General features: G+C 46.4%; 23 non-coding genes and 11 pseudogenes across 23 annotated transcripts; all 34 read left to right on the top strand.

Annotated features, from left to right (window-relative positions):
- Positions 1–256: 256 nt before the first annotated feature.
- Positions 257–375, top strand: LOC140303792 (5S ribosomal RNA; annotated as a pseudogene).
- A 269-nt stretch (positions 376–644) lies between these two features.
- On the top strand, positions 645–763 carry LOC140316406 (5S ribosomal RNA; annotated as a pseudogene).
- Positions 764–1,032: 269 nt separating this feature from the next.
- Positions 1,033–1,151, top strand: LOC140293834 (5S ribosomal RNA). Its single transcript, XR_011912714.1, has one exon. It is a non-coding gene; the product is annotated as a 5S ribosomal RNA (ribosomal RNA).
- A 269-nt stretch (positions 1,152–1,420) lies between these two features.
- LOC140295310 (5S ribosomal RNA) lies at positions 1,421–1,539 on the top strand. The gene has a single exon (XR_011912858.1). It is a non-coding gene; the product is annotated as a 5S ribosomal RNA (ribosomal RNA).
- Positions 1,540–1,808: 269 nt separating this feature from the next.
- On the top strand, positions 1,809–1,927 carry LOC140298186 (5S ribosomal RNA). Its single transcript, XR_011913856.1, has one exon. It is a non-coding gene; the product is annotated as a 5S ribosomal RNA (ribosomal RNA).
- A 269-nt stretch (positions 1,928–2,196) lies between these two features.
- Positions 2,197–2,315, top strand: LOC140300297 (5S ribosomal RNA). The gene has a single exon (XR_011914818.1). It is a non-coding gene; the product is annotated as a 5S ribosomal RNA (ribosomal RNA).
- A 269-nt stretch (positions 2,316–2,584) lies between these two features.
- LOC140297641 (5S ribosomal RNA) lies at positions 2,585–2,703 on the top strand. The gene has a single exon (XR_011913358.1). It is a non-coding gene; the product is annotated as a 5S ribosomal RNA (ribosomal RNA).
- A 269-nt stretch (positions 2,704–2,972) lies between these two features.
- On the top strand, positions 2,973–3,081 carry LOC140291256 (5S ribosomal RNA; annotated as a pseudogene).
- Positions 3,082–3,347: 266 nt separating this feature from the next.
- On the top strand, positions 3,348–3,466 carry LOC140290984 (5S ribosomal RNA; annotated as a pseudogene).
- A 269-nt stretch (positions 3,467–3,735) lies between these two features.
- On the top strand, positions 3,736–3,854 carry LOC140298617 (5S ribosomal RNA). Its single transcript, XR_011914247.1, has one exon. It is a non-coding gene; the product is annotated as a 5S ribosomal RNA (ribosomal RNA).
- A 269-nt stretch (positions 3,855–4,123) lies between these two features.
- On the top strand, positions 4,124–4,242 carry LOC140298232 (5S ribosomal RNA). Its single transcript, XR_011913898.1, has one exon. It is a non-coding gene; the product is annotated as a 5S ribosomal RNA (ribosomal RNA).
- A 269-nt stretch (positions 4,243–4,511) lies between these two features.
- LOC140265699 (5S ribosomal RNA) lies at positions 4,512–4,630 on the top strand. Its single transcript, XR_011906404.1, has one exon. It is a non-coding gene; the product is annotated as a 5S ribosomal RNA (ribosomal RNA).
- A 269-nt stretch (positions 4,631–4,899) lies between these two features.
- On the top strand, positions 4,900–5,018 carry LOC140272923 (5S ribosomal RNA; annotated as a pseudogene).
- Positions 5,019–5,287: 269 nt separating this feature from the next.
- Positions 5,288–5,406, top strand: LOC140297468 (5S ribosomal RNA). The gene has a single exon (XR_011913201.1). It is a non-coding gene; the product is annotated as a 5S ribosomal RNA (ribosomal RNA).
- Positions 5,407–5,675: 269 nt separating this feature from the next.
- Positions 5,676–5,794, top strand: LOC140300971 (5S ribosomal RNA). The gene has a single exon (XR_011914885.1). It is a non-coding gene; the product is annotated as a 5S ribosomal RNA (ribosomal RNA).
- A 269-nt stretch (positions 5,795–6,063) lies between these two features.
- On the top strand, positions 6,064–6,182 carry LOC140294730 (5S ribosomal RNA; annotated as a pseudogene).
- Positions 6,183–6,451: 269 nt separating this feature from the next.
- On the top strand, positions 6,452–6,570 carry LOC140316688 (5S ribosomal RNA). The gene has a single exon (XR_011917341.1). It is a non-coding gene; the product is annotated as a 5S ribosomal RNA (ribosomal RNA).
- A 269-nt stretch (positions 6,571–6,839) lies between these two features.
- LOC140307812 (5S ribosomal RNA) lies at positions 6,840–6,958 on the top strand (annotated as a pseudogene).
- A 269-nt stretch (positions 6,959–7,227) lies between these two features.
- Positions 7,228–7,346, top strand: LOC140297647 (5S ribosomal RNA). The gene has a single exon (XR_011913364.1). It is a non-coding gene; the product is annotated as a 5S ribosomal RNA (ribosomal RNA).
- A 269-nt stretch (positions 7,347–7,615) lies between these two features.
- On the top strand, positions 7,616–7,734 carry LOC140293995 (5S ribosomal RNA). The gene has a single exon (XR_011912732.1). It is a non-coding gene; the product is annotated as a 5S ribosomal RNA (ribosomal RNA).
- Positions 7,735–8,003: 269 nt separating this feature from the next.
- On the top strand, positions 8,004–8,122 carry LOC140313225 (5S ribosomal RNA). Its single transcript, XR_011917024.1, has one exon. It is a non-coding gene; the product is annotated as a 5S ribosomal RNA (ribosomal RNA).
- Positions 8,123–8,394: 272 nt separating this feature from the next.
- Positions 8,395–8,513, top strand: LOC140313165 (5S ribosomal RNA). The gene has a single exon (XR_011917023.1). It is a non-coding gene; the product is annotated as a 5S ribosomal RNA (ribosomal RNA).
- A 273-nt stretch (positions 8,514–8,786) lies between these two features.
- Positions 8,787–8,905, top strand: LOC140297280 (5S ribosomal RNA; annotated as a pseudogene).
- A 269-nt stretch (positions 8,906–9,174) lies between these two features.
- LOC140296831 (5S ribosomal RNA) lies at positions 9,175–9,293 on the top strand. Its single transcript, XR_011913001.1, has one exon. It is a non-coding gene; the product is annotated as a 5S ribosomal RNA (ribosomal RNA).
- A 269-nt stretch (positions 9,294–9,562) lies between these two features.
- LOC140316389 (5S ribosomal RNA) lies at positions 9,563–9,681 on the top strand (annotated as a pseudogene).
- Positions 9,682–9,950: 269 nt separating this feature from the next.
- On the top strand, positions 9,951–10,069 carry LOC140298712 (5S ribosomal RNA). Its single transcript, XR_011914333.1, has one exon. It is a non-coding gene; the product is annotated as a 5S ribosomal RNA (ribosomal RNA).
- A 272-nt stretch (positions 10,070–10,341) lies between these two features.
- Positions 10,342–10,460, top strand: LOC140297212 (5S ribosomal RNA; annotated as a pseudogene).
- Positions 10,461–10,729: 269 nt separating this feature from the next.
- LOC140294201 (5S ribosomal RNA) lies at positions 10,730–10,848 on the top strand. Its single transcript, XR_011912756.1, has one exon. It is a non-coding gene; the product is annotated as a 5S ribosomal RNA (ribosomal RNA).
- Positions 10,849–11,117: 269 nt separating this feature from the next.
- On the top strand, positions 11,118–11,236 carry LOC140316624 (5S ribosomal RNA). The gene has a single exon (XR_011917335.1). It is a non-coding gene; the product is annotated as a 5S ribosomal RNA (ribosomal RNA).
- Positions 11,237–11,505: 269 nt separating this feature from the next.
- Positions 11,506–11,624, top strand: LOC140290516 (5S ribosomal RNA). The gene has a single exon (XR_011912362.1). It is a non-coding gene; the product is annotated as a 5S ribosomal RNA (ribosomal RNA).
- A 269-nt stretch (positions 11,625–11,893) lies between these two features.
- LOC140298083 (5S ribosomal RNA) lies at positions 11,894–12,012 on the top strand. Its single transcript, XR_011913762.1, has one exon. It is a non-coding gene; the product is annotated as a 5S ribosomal RNA (ribosomal RNA).
- A 269-nt stretch (positions 12,013–12,281) lies between these two features.
- LOC140291735 (5S ribosomal RNA) lies at positions 12,282–12,400 on the top strand (annotated as a pseudogene).
- Positions 12,401–12,669: 269 nt separating this feature from the next.
- LOC140313112 (5S ribosomal RNA) lies at positions 12,670–12,788 on the top strand. The gene has a single exon (XR_011917020.1). It is a non-coding gene; the product is annotated as a 5S ribosomal RNA (ribosomal RNA).
- A 269-nt stretch (positions 12,789–13,057) lies between these two features.
- On the top strand, positions 13,058–13,176 carry LOC140307140 (5S ribosomal RNA). Its single transcript, XR_011915798.1, has one exon. It is a non-coding gene; the product is annotated as a 5S ribosomal RNA (ribosomal RNA).
- The last annotated feature ends 38 nt before the right edge of the window (positions 13,177–13,214 follow it).

Raw genomic sequence — 13,214 nt, 5'->3', positions numbered from 1 at the left:
CTACCACTTGCATGTCTTTTGTTGCAACGTCTGATCACCCTGTGACACATGAGGAAGTTGGTCAGCTTCAGCTGCTGCTGCTTTGTTGGCAGACACGAAGTGATCTGAGAGTCTCAGTTTCAACTGCAGATAATAATCACATCAGGGATGAAGATGTGCCCACTATGCATCATTCTTTCTCGGCAATTATCTGGTTACATCGAGGAACTGTATGATTCCAGTACCTATATAACGCACATTTGTGACGGACATTGTTGCTTACGGCCACACCACCCTGAATATGCCCGACCTCGTCTAATCTCGGAAGCCAATTAGGGTTGGGCCTGGTTAGTACTTGAATGGGAGACCGCTTGGGAATACCAGGTGCTGTAAGCTTTTTCTCCTCTCTCTACCACCTGCATGTCTTTTGTTGCAACGTCTGATCACCCTGTGACACATGAGGAAGTTGGTCATCTTCAGCTGCTGCTGCTTTGTTGGCAGACACGAAGTGATCTGAGAGTCTCAGTTTCAACTGCAGGTAATAATCACATCAGGGATGAAGTTGTGCCCACTACAAGTTAGCCTTTCTCGGCAATTATCTGGTTACATCGAGGAACTGTATGATTCCAGTACCTATATAATGCACATTTGTGACGGACATTGTTGCTTACGGCCACACCACCCTGAATATGCCCGACCTCGTCTAATCTCGGAAGCCAATTAGGGTTGGGCCTGGTTAGTACTTGGGTGGGAGACTGCTTGGGAATACCAGGTGCTGTAAGCTTTTTCTCTTCTCTCTACCACATGCATGTCTTTTGTTGCAACGTCTGATCACCCTGTGACACATGAGGAAGTTGGTCATCTTCAGCTGCTGCTGCTTTGTTGGCAGACACGAAGTGATCTGAGAGTCTCAGTTTCAACTGCAGGTAATAATCACGTCAGGGAAGAAGATGTGCCCACTACAAGTTAGCCTTTCTCGGCAATTATCTGGTTACATAGAGGAACTGTATGATTCCAGTACCGATATAATGCACATTTGTCACAGACATTGTTGCTTACGGCCACACCACCCTGAACATGCCCGACCTCGTCTGATCTCGGAAGCCAAGCAGGGTTGAGCCTGGTTAGTACTTGGATGGGAGACCGCTTGGGAATACCAGGTGCTGTAAGCTTTTTCTCTTCTCTCTACCACCTGCATGTCTTTTGTTGCAACGTCTGATCACCTTGTGACACATGAGGAAGTTGGTCATCTTCAGCTGCTTCTGCTTTGTTGGCAGACACGAAGTGATCTGAGAGTCTCAGTTTCAACTGCAGGTAATAATCACATCAGGGATGAAGATGTGCCCAATACATATCATTCTTTCTCTGCAATTATCTGGTTACATAGAGTAACCATATGATTCCAGTACCTATATAATGCACATTGTTCACAGATATTGTTGCTTACGGCCACGCCACCCTGAATATGCCCGACCTCGTCTGATCTCGGAAGCCAAGCAGGGTTGGGCCTGGTTAGTACTTGGATGGGAGACTGCTTGGGAATACCAGGTGCTGTAAGCTTTTTCTCTTCTCTCTACCACCTGCATGTCTTTTGTTGCAACGTCTGATCACCCTGTGACACATGAGGAAGTTGGTCATCTTCAGCTGCTGCTGCTTTGTTGGCAGACACGAAGTGATCTGAGAGTCTCAGTTTCAACTGCAGGTAATAATCACATCAGGGATTAAGATGTGCCCACTACATATCATTCTTTCTCGGCAATTATCTGGTTACATAGAGGAACTGTATGATTCCAGTACCGATATAATGCACATTTGTCACAGACATTGTCGCTTACGGCCAAACCACCCTAAACATGCCCGACCTCGTCTGATCTCGGAAGCCAAGCAGGGTTGGGCCTGGTTAGTACTTGGGTGGGAGACTACTTGGGAATACCAGGTGCTGTAAGCTTTTTCTCTTCTCTCTACCACCTGCATGTCTTTTGTTGAAACGTCTGATCACCCTGTGACACATGAGGAAGTTGGTCATCTTCAGCTGCTGCTGCTTTGTTGGCAGACACGAAGTGATCTGAGAGTCTCAGTTTCAACTGCAGGTAATAATCACGTCAGGGAAGAAGATGTGCCCACTACAAGTTAGCCTTTCTCGGCAATTATCTGGTTACATAGAGGAACTGTATGATTCCAGTACCGATATAATGCACATTTGTCACAGACATTGTTGCTTACGGCCACACCACCCTGAACATGCCCGACCTCATCTGATCTCGGAAGCCAAGCAGGGTTGGGCCTGGTTAGTACTTGGATGGGAGACCGCTTGCGAATACCAGGTGCTGTAAGCTTTTTCTCTTCTCTCTACCACCTGCATGTCTTTTGTTGCAACGTCTGATCACCCTGTGACACATGAGGAAGTTGGTCATCTTCAGCTGCTGCTGCTTTGTTGGCAGACACAAAGTGATCTGAGAGTCTCAGTTTCAACTGCAGGTAATAATCACATCAGGGATGAAGATGTGCCCACTACATATCAGCCTTTCTCGGCAATTATCTGGTTACATAGTGTAACCGTATGATTCCAGTACCCATATAATGCACATTTGTGACAGACATTGTTGCTTACAGCCACACCACCCTGAATATGCCCGACCTCGTCTGATCTCGGAAGCCAAGCAAGGTTGGGCCTGTTTAGTACTTGGATGGGAGACCGCTTGGGAATACCAGGTGCTGTAAGCTATTTCTCTTCTCTCTACCACATGCATGTCTTTTGTTGCAACGTCTGATCACCCTGTGACACATGAGGAAGTTGGTCATCTTCAGCTGCTGCTGCTTTGTTGGCAGACACGAAGTGATCTGAGAGTCTCAGTTTCAACTGCAAGTAATAATCACATCAGGGATGAAGATGTGCCCACTACATATCAGCCTTTCTCTGAAATTATCTGGTTACATAGAGTAACCGTATGATTCCAGTACCTATATAATGCACATTTGTGACAGACATTGTTGCTTACAGCCACACCACCCTGAATTTGCCTGATCTCGGAAGCCAAGCAAGGTTGGGCCTGGTTAGTACTTGGATGGGAGACCGCTTGGGAATACCAGGTGCTGTAAGCTTTTTCTCTTCTCTCTACCACGTGCATGTCTTTTGTTGCAACGTCTGATCACCCTGTGACACATGAGGAAGTTGGTCATCTTCAGCTGCTGCTTTGTTGGCAGACACGAAGTGATCTGAGAGTCTCAGTTTCAACTGCAGGTAATAATCACTTCAGGGATGAAGATGTGCCCACTACAAGTTAGCCTTTCTCGGCAATTATCTGGTTACATTGAGGAACTGTATGATTCCAGTACCTATATAATGCACATTGTTCACAAATATTGTTGCTTACGGCCAAACCACCCTGAACATGCCCAACCTCATCTGATCTCGGAAGCCAAGCAGGTTTGGGCCTGATTTGTACTTGGATGGGAGACTGCTTGGGAATACCAAGTGCTGTAAGCTTTTTCTCTTCTCTCTACCACCTGCATGTCTTTTGTTGCAACGTCTGATCACCCTGTGACACATGAGGAAGTTGGTCATCTTCAGCTGCTGCTGCTTTGTCGGCAGACACGAAGTGATCTGAGAGTCTCAGTTTCAGCTGCAGGTAATAATCACATCAGGGATGAAGATGTGCCCACTACATATCAGCCTTTCTCGGCAATTATCTGGTTACATAGAGTAACCGTATGATTCCAGTACCTATATAATGCACATTTGTGACAGACATTGTTGCTTACAGCCACACCACCCTGAATATGCCCGACCTCGTCTGATCTCGGAAGCCAAGCAAGGGTGGGCCAGTTTAGTACTTGGATGGGAGACCGCTTGGGAATACCAGGTGCTGTAAGCTTTTTCTCTTCTCTCTACCACCTGCATGTCTTTTGTTGCAACGTCTGATCACCCTGTGACACATGAGGAAGTTGGTCATCTTCAGCTGCTGCTGCTTTGTTGGCAGACACGAAGTGATCTGAGAGTCTCAGTTTCAACTGCAGGTAATAATCACATCAGGGATGAAGATGTGCCCACTACATATCAGCCTTTCTCTGCAATTACCTGGTTACATAGTGTAACCGTATGATTCCAGTACCTATATAATGCACATTGTTCACAGATATTGTTGCTTACGGCCACACCACCCTGAAAATGCCTGACCTCATATGATCTCGTAAGCCAAGCAGGGTTGGGCCTGGTTAGTACTTGGATGGGAGACCGCTTGGGAAAACCAGGTGCTGTAAGCTTTTTCTCTTCTCTCTACCACATGCATGTCTTTTGTTGCAACGTCTGATCACCCTGTGACACATGAGGAAGTTGGTCATCTTCAGCTGCTGCTGCTTTGTTGGCAGACACGAAGTGATCTGAGAGTCTCAGTTTCAACTACAGGTAGTAATCACATCAAGGATGAAGATATGCCCACTACATATCAGCCTTTCTTGGCAATTATCTGGTTACATAGAGGAACTGTATGATTCCAGTACCTATATAATTCACATTTGTCACAGACATTGTCGCTTACGGCCAAACCACCCTGAACATGCCCGACCTCGTCTGATCTCGGAAGCCAAGCAGGGTTGGGCCTGGTTAGTACTTGGATGGGAGACTACTTGGGAATACCAGGTGCTGTAAGCTTTTTCTCTTCTCTCTACCACCTGCATGTCTTTTGTTGCAACGTCTGATCACCCTGTGACACATGTGGAAGTTGGTCATCTTCAGCTGCTGCTGCTTTGTTGGCAGACAAGAAGTGATCTGAGAGTCTCAATTTCAACTGCAGGTAATAATCACATCAGGGATGAAGATGTGCCCACTACATATCAGCCTTTCTCTGCAATTATCTGGTTACATAGAGTAACCGTATGATTCCAGTACCTATATAACGCACATTTGTGACAGACATTGTTGCTTACAGTCACACCACCCTGAATATGCCCGACCTCGTCTGATCTCGGAAGCCAAGCAGGGTTGGGCCTTGTTAGTACTTGGATGGGAGACTGCTTTGGAATACCAGGAGCTGTAAGCTTTTTCTCTTCTCTCTACCACATGCATGTCTTTTGTTGCAACGTCTGATCACCCTGTGACACATGAGGAAGTTGGTCATCTTCAGCTGCTGCTGCTTTGTTGGAAGACACGAAGTAATCTGAGATTATAAGTTTCAACTGCAGATAATAATCACATCAGGGAAGAAGATGTGCCCACTACAAGTTAGCCTTTCTCGGCAATTATCTGGTTACATAGAGGAACTGTATGATTCCAGTACCGATATAATGCACATTTGTCACAGACATTGTTGCTTACGGCCACACCACCCTGAATATGCCCGACCTCGTCTGATCTCGGAAGCCAAGCAGGGTTGGGCCTGGTTAGTACTTGGATTGGAGACCGCTTGGGAATACCAGGTGCTGTAAGCTTTTTCTCTTCTCTCTACCACCTGCATGTCTTTTGTTGCAACGTCTGATCACCCTGTGACACATGAGGAAGTTGGTCATCTTCAGCTGCTGCTGCTTTGTTGGCAGACACGAAGTGATCTGAGATTCTAAGTTTCAACTGCAGATAATAATCACGTCAGGGAAGAAGATGTGCCCACTACAAGTTAGCCTTTCTCGGCAATTATCTGGTTACATAGAGGAACTGTATGATTCCAGTACCGATATAATGCACATTTGTCACAGATATTAATGCTTACGGCCACACCACCCTGAATATACCCGACCTCGTCTGATCTCGGAAGCCAAGCAGGGTTGGTCCTGGTTAGTACTTGGATGGGAGACCGCTTGGGAATACCAGGTGCTGTAAGCTTTTTCTCTTCTCTCTACCACCTGCATGTCTTTTGTTGCAACGTCTGATCACCCTGTGACACATGAGGAAGTTGGTCATCTTCAGCTGCTGCTGCTTTGTTGGCAGACACGAAGTGATCTGAGAGTCTCAGTTTCAACTGCAGGTAATAATCACATCAGTGATGAAGATGTGCCCACTACAAGTTAGCCTTTCTCGGCAATTATCTGGTTACATTGAGGAACTGTATGATTCCAGTACCTATATAATGCACATTTGTGAACGACATTGTTGCTTACGGCCACACCACCCTGAATATGCCCGACCTCGTCTGATCCAGAAAGCCAAGCAGGGTTGGGCCGGCTTAGTACTTGAATGGGAAACTACTTGGGAATACCAGGTGCTGTAAGCTTTTTCTCTTCTCTCTACCACCTGCATGTCTTTTGTTGCAACGTCTGATCACCCTGTGACACATGAGGAAGTTGGTCATCTTCAGCTGCTGCTGCTTTGTTGGCAGACACGAAGTGATCTGAGAGTCTCAGTTTCAACTGCAGGTAATAATCACATCAGGGATGAAGATGTGCCCACTACATATCAGCCTTTCTCTGCAATTATCTGGTTACATAGAGTAACCGTATGATTCCAGTACCTATATAATGCACATTGTTCACAGATATTGTTGCTTACGGCCACACCACCCTGAATATGCCCGACCTCGTCTGATCTCGGAAGCCAAGCAGGGTTGGGCCTGGTTAGTACTTGGACGGGAGACCCCTTGGGAATACCAGGTGCTGTAAGCTTTTTCTCTTCTCTCTACCACCTGCATGTCTTTTGTTGCAACGTCTGATAACCCTGTGACACATGACTAAGTTGGTCATCTTCAGCTGCTGCTGCTTTGTTGGCAGACACGAAGTGATCTGAGAGTCTCAGTTTCAACTGCAGATAATAATCACGTCAGGGAAGAAGATGTGCCCACTACAAGTTAGCCTTTCTCGGCAATTATCTGGTTACATAGAGGAACTGTATGATTCCAGTACCGATATAATGCACATTTGTCACAGATATTGATGCTTACGGCCACACCACCCTGAATATACCCGACCTCGTCTGATCTCGGAAGCCAAGCAGGGTTGGGCCTGGTTAGTACTTGGATGGGAGACAGCTTGGGAATACCAAGTGCTGTAAGGTTTTTCTCTTCTCTGTAGCACCTACATGTCTTTAGTTGCAACGTCTGATCACCCTGTGACACATGAGGAAGTTGGACATCTTCAGCTGCTGCTGCTTTGTTGGCAGACACGAAGTGATCTGAGAGTCTCAGTTTCAACTGCAGGTAATGATCAAATCAGGGATTAAGATGTGCCCACTACATATCAGCCTTTCTCGGCAATTATCTGGTTACATAGAGTAACCGTATGATTCCAGTACCTATATAATGCACATTGTTCACAGATATTTTTTCTTACGGCCACACCACCCTGAATATGCCCGACCTCGTCTGATCTCGGAAGCCAAGCAGGGTTGGGCCTGGTTAGTACTTGGATGGGAGACCGCTTGGGAATACCAGGTGCTGCAAGCTTTTTCTCTTCTCTCTACCACCTGCATGTCTTTTGTTGCAACGTCTGATCACCCTGTGACACATGAGGAAGTTGGTCATCTTCAGCTGCTGCTGCTTTGTTGGCAGACACGAAGTGATCTGAGAGTCTCAGTTTCAACTGCAGGTAATAATCACATCAGGGATTAAGATGTGCCCACTACATATCAGCCTTTCTCGGCAATTATCTGGTTACATAGAGTAACCGTATGAATCCAGTACCTATATAATGCACATTGTTCACATATATTGTTGCTTACGGCCACACCACCCTGAATATGCCCGACCTCGTCTGATCTCGGAAGCCAAGCAGGGTTGGGCCTGGTTAGTACTTGGATGGGAGACCGCTTGGGAATACCAGGTGCTGTAAGCTTTTTCTCTTCTCTCTACCACCTGCATGTCTTTTGTTGCAACGTCTGATCACCCTGTGACACATGAGGAAGTTGGTCATCGTCAGCTGCTGCTGCTTTGTTGGCAGACACGAAGTGATCTGAGAGTCTCAGTTTCAACTGCAGGTAATAATCACATCAGGGATGAAGATGTGCCCACTACATATCAGCCTTTCTCGGCAATTATCTGGTTACATGGAGTAACCGTATGATTCCAGTACCTATATAATGCACATTGTTCACAGATATTGTTGCTTACGGCCACACCACCCTGAATATGCCCGACCTCGTCTGATCTCGGAAGCCAAGCAGGGTTGGGCCTGGTTAGTACTTGGATGGGAGACTGCTTGGGAATACCAGGTGCTGTAAGCTTTTTCTCTTCTCTCTACCACCTGCATGTCTTTTGTTGCAACGTCTGATCACCCTGTGACACATGAGGAAGTTGGTCATCTTCAGATGCTGCTGCTGCTTTGTTGGCAGACACGAAGTAATCTGAGAGTCTCAGTTTCAACTACAGATAATAATCACATCAGTGATAAAGATGTGCCCACTACAAGTTAGCCTTTCTCGGCAATTATCTGGTTACATCGAGGAACTGTATGATTCCAGTACCTATATAATGCACATTGTTCACAGATATTGTTGCTTACGGCCACACCACCCTGAATATGCCCGACCTCGTCTGATCTCGGAAGCCAAGCAGGGTTGGGCCTGGTTAGTACTTGGATGGGAGACTGCTTGGGAATACCAGGTGCTGTAAGCTTTTTTCTCTTCTCTCTACCACCTGCATGTCTTTTGTTGCAACGTCTGATCGCCCTGTGACACATGAGGAAGTTGGTCATCTTCAGCTGCTGCTGCTGCATTGTTGGCAGACACGAAGTGATCTGAGAGTCTCAGTTTCAACTACAGATAATAATCACATCAGTGATGAAGATGTGCCCACTACAAGTTAGCCTTTCTCGGCAATTATCTGGTTACATTGAGTAACTGTATGATTCCAGTACCTATATAATGCACATTTGTGAACGACATTGTTGCTTACGGCCCCACCACCCTAAATATGCCCGACCTCGTCTGATCCAGAAAGCCAAGCAGGGTTAGGCCGGGTTAGTACTTGAATGGGAAACTACTTGGGAATACCAGGTGCTGTAAGCTTTTTCTCTTCTCTCTACCACCTGCATGTCTTTTGTTGCAACGTCTGATCACCCTGTGACACATGAGGAAGTTGGTCATCTTCAGCTGCTGCTGCTTTGTTGGCAGACACGAAGTAATCTGAGAGTCTCAGTTTCAACTACAGATAATAATCACATCAGTGATAAAGATGTGCCCACTACAAGTTAGCCTTTCTCGGCAATTATCTGGTTACATCGAGGAACTGTATGATTCCAGTACCTATATAATGCACATTTGTGACAGACATTGTTGCTTACGGCCACACCACCCTGAACATGCCCGACCTCGTCTGATCTCGGAAGCCAAGCAGGGTTGGGCCTGTTTAGTACTTGGATGGGAGACTGCTTGGGAATACCAGGTGCTGTAAGCTTTTTCTCTTCTCTCTACCACCTGCATGTCTTTAGTTGCAACGTCTGATCACCCTGTGACACATGAGGAAGTTGGTCATCTTCAGCTGCTGCTGCTTTGTTGGCAGACACGAAGTGATCTGAGAGTCTCAGTTTCAACTGCAGGTAATAATCACATCAGGGATGAAGATGTGCCCACTACATATCAGCCTTTCTCTGCAATTATCTGGTTACATAGAGTAACCGTATGATTCCAGTACCTATATAATGCACATTGTTCACAGATATTGTTGCTTACGGCCACACCACCCTGAATATGCCCGACCTCGTCTGATCTCGGAAGCCAAGCAGGGTTGAGCCTGGTTAGTACTTGGATCGGAGACTGCTTGGGAATACTAGGTGCTGTAAGCTTTTTCTCTTCTCTCTACCACCTGCATGTCTTTTGTTGCAACGTCTGATCACCCTGTGACACATGAGGAAGTTGGTCATCTTCAGCTGCTGCTGCTTTGTTGGCAGACACGAAGTGATCTAAGAGTCTCAGTTTCAACTGCAGGTAATAATCACATCAGGGATGAAGATGTGCCCACTACATATAAGCCTTTCTCTGCAATTATCTGGTTACATAGAGTAACCGTATGATTCCAGTACCTATATAATGCACATTGTTCACAGATATTGTTGCTTACGGCCACACCACCCTGAATATGCCCGACCTCGTCTGATCTCGGAAGCCAAGCAGGGTTGGGCCTGGTTAGTACTTGGATGGGAGACCGCTTGGGAAAACCAGGTGCTGTAAGCTTTTTCTCTTCTCTCTACCACATGCATGTCTTTTGTTGCAACGTCTGATCGCCCTGTGACACATGAGGAAGTTGGTCATCTTCAGCTGCTGCTGCTGCATTGTTGGCAGACACGAAGTGATCTGAGAGTCTCAGTTTCAACTACAGATAATAATCACATCAGTGATGAAGATGTGCCCACTACAAGTTAGCCTTTCTCGGCAATTATCTGGTTACATTGAGTAACTGTATGATTCCAGTACCTATATAATGCACATTTGTGAACGACATTGTTGCTTACGGCCCCACCACCCTGAATATGCCCGACCTCGTCTGATCCAGAAAGCCAAGCAGGGTTAGGCCGGGTTAGTACTTGAATGGGAAACTACTTGGGAATACCAGGTACTGTAAGCTTTTTCTCTTCTCTCTACCACCTGCATGTCTTTTGTTGCAACGTCTGATCACCCTGTGACACATGAGGAAGTTGGTCATCTTCAGCTGCTGCTGCTTTGTTGGCAGACACGAAGTGATCTGAGATTCTCAGTTTCATCTGCAGATAATAATCACATCAGGGATCAAGATGTGCCCACTACATATCAGCCTTTCTCTGCAATTATCTGGTTACATAGAGTAACCGTATTATTCCAGTACCTATATAATGCACATTGTTCACAGATATTGTTGCTTACGGCCACACCACCCTGAACATGCCCGACCTCGTCTGATCTCGGATGCCAAGCAGGGTTGGGCCTGGTTAGTACTTGGATGGGAGACCGCTTGGGAGTACCAGGTGCTGTAAGCTTTTTCTCTTCTCTCTACCACCTGCATGTCTTTTGTTGCAACGTCTGATCACCCTGTGACACATGAGGAAGTTGGTCATCTTCAGCTGCTGCTGCTTTGTTGGCAGACACGAAGTGATCTAAGAGTCTCAGTTTCAACTGCAGGTAATAATCACATCAGGGATGAAGATGTGCCCACTACATATCAGCCTTTCTCTGCAATTATCTGGTTACATAGAGTAACCGTATGATTCCAGTACCTATATAATGCACATTGTTCACAGATATTGTTGCTTACGGCCACACCACCCTGAATATGCCCGACCTCGTCTGATCTCGGAAGCCAAGCAGGGTTGGGCCTGGTTAGTACTTGGACGGGAGACCCCTTGGGAATACCAGGTGCTGTAAGCTTTTTGTCTTCTCTCTACCACCTGCATGTCTTTTGTTGAGACGTCTGATCACCCTGTGACACATGAGGAAGTTGGTCATCTTCAGCTGCTGCTGCTTTGTTGGCAGACACGAAGTGATCTGAGATTCTCAGTTTCAACTGCAGATAATAATCACGTCAGGGAAGAAGATGTGCCCACTACAAGTTAGCCTTTCTCTGCAATTATCTGGTTACATAGAGGAACCGTATGATTCCAGTACCTATATAATGCACATTGTTCACAGATATTGTTGCTTACGGCCACACCACCCTGAATATGCCCGGCCTCGTCTGATCTCGGAAGCCAAGCAGGGTTGGGCCTGGTTAGTACTTGGATGGGAGACCGCTTGGGAGTACCAGGTGCTGTAAGCTTTTTCTCTTCTCTCTACCACCTGCATGTCTTTTGTTGCAACGTCTGATCACCCTGTGACACATGAGGAAGTTGGTCATCTTCAGCTGCTGCTGCTTTGTTGGCAGACACGAAGTGATCTAAGAGTCTCAGTTTCAACTGCAGGTAATAATCACATCAGGGATGAAGATGTGCCCACTACATATCAGCCTTTCTCTGCAATTATCTGGTTACATAGAGTAACCGTATGATTCCAGTACCTATATAATGCACATTGTTCACAGATATTGTTGCTTACGGCCACACCACCCTGAATATGCCCGGCCTCGTCTGATCTCGGAAGCCAAGCGGGGTTGGGCCTGGTTAGTACTTGGACGGGAGACCCCTTGGGAATACCAGGTGCTGTAAGCTTTTTCTCTTCTCTCTACCACCTGCATGTCTTTTGTTGAGACGTCTGATCACCCTGTGACACATGAGGAAGTTGGTCATCTTCAGCTGCTGCTGCTTTGTTGGCAGACACGAAGTGATCTGAGATTCTCAGTTTCAACTGCAGATAATAATCACGTCAGGGAAGAAGATGTGCCCACTACAAGTTAGCCTTTCTCTGCAATTATCTGGTTACATAGAGGAACCGTATGATTCCAGTACCTATATAATGCACATTGTTCACAGATATTGTTGCTTACGGCCATACCACCCTGAATATACGTGACCTAGTCTGATCCAGGAAGCCAAGCAGGGTTGGGCCTGGTTAGTACTTGAATGGGAGACTACTTGGGAATACCAGGTGCTGTAAGCTTTTTCTCTTCTCTCTACCACCTGCATGTCTTTTGTTGCAACGTCTGATCACCCTGTGACACATGAGGAAGTTGGTCATCTTCAGCTGCTGCTGCATTGTTGGCAGACAAGAAGTGATCTGAGAGTCTCAGTTTCAACTACAGATAATAATCACATCAGGGATGAAGATGTGCCCACTACAAGTTAGCCTTTCTCGGCAATTATCTGGTTACATCGAGGAACCGTATGATTCCAGTACCTATATAATGCACATTGTTCACAGATATTGTTGCTTACGGCCACACCACCCTGAATATGCCCGACCTCGTCTGATCTCGGAAGCCAAGCAGGGTTGGGCCTGGTTAGTACTTGGATGGGAGACTGCTTGGGAATACCAGGTGCTGTAAGCTTTTTGTCTTCTCTCTACCACCTGCATGTCTTTTGTTGAGACGTCTGATCACCCTGTGACACATGAGGAAGTTGGTCATCTTCAGCTGCTGCTGCTTTGTTGGCAGACACGAAGTGATCTGAGATTCTCAGTTTCAACTGCAGATAATAATCACATGAGGGAAGAAGATGTGCCAACTACAAGTTAGCCTTTCTCGGCAATTATCTGGTTACATAGAGGAACTGTATGATTCCAGTACCTATATAATGCACATTTGTCACAGACATTGTTGCTTACGGCCACACCACCCTGAACATGCCCGACCTCGTCTGATCTCGGAAGCCAAGCAGGGTTGGGCCTGGTTAGTACTTGGATGGGAGACCGCTTGGGAATACCAGGTACTGTAAGCTTTTTCTCTTCTCTCTACCACCTGCATTTCTTTTGTTGC

This window comes from Leuresthes tenuis, unplaced genomic scaffold, assembly GCF_036924035.1.
Source record: "Leuresthes tenuis unplaced genomic scaffold, fLeuTen1.0.hap1 SCAF_1, whole genome shotgun sequence".
Taxonomy (NCBI): Eukaryota; Metazoa; Chordata; class Actinopteri; order Atheriniformes; family Atherinopsidae; genus Leuresthes; species Leuresthes tenuis.
Note: the sequence above shows the minus strand (reverse complement) of the source record. Positions and strands in the feature narration are given on the sequence as shown.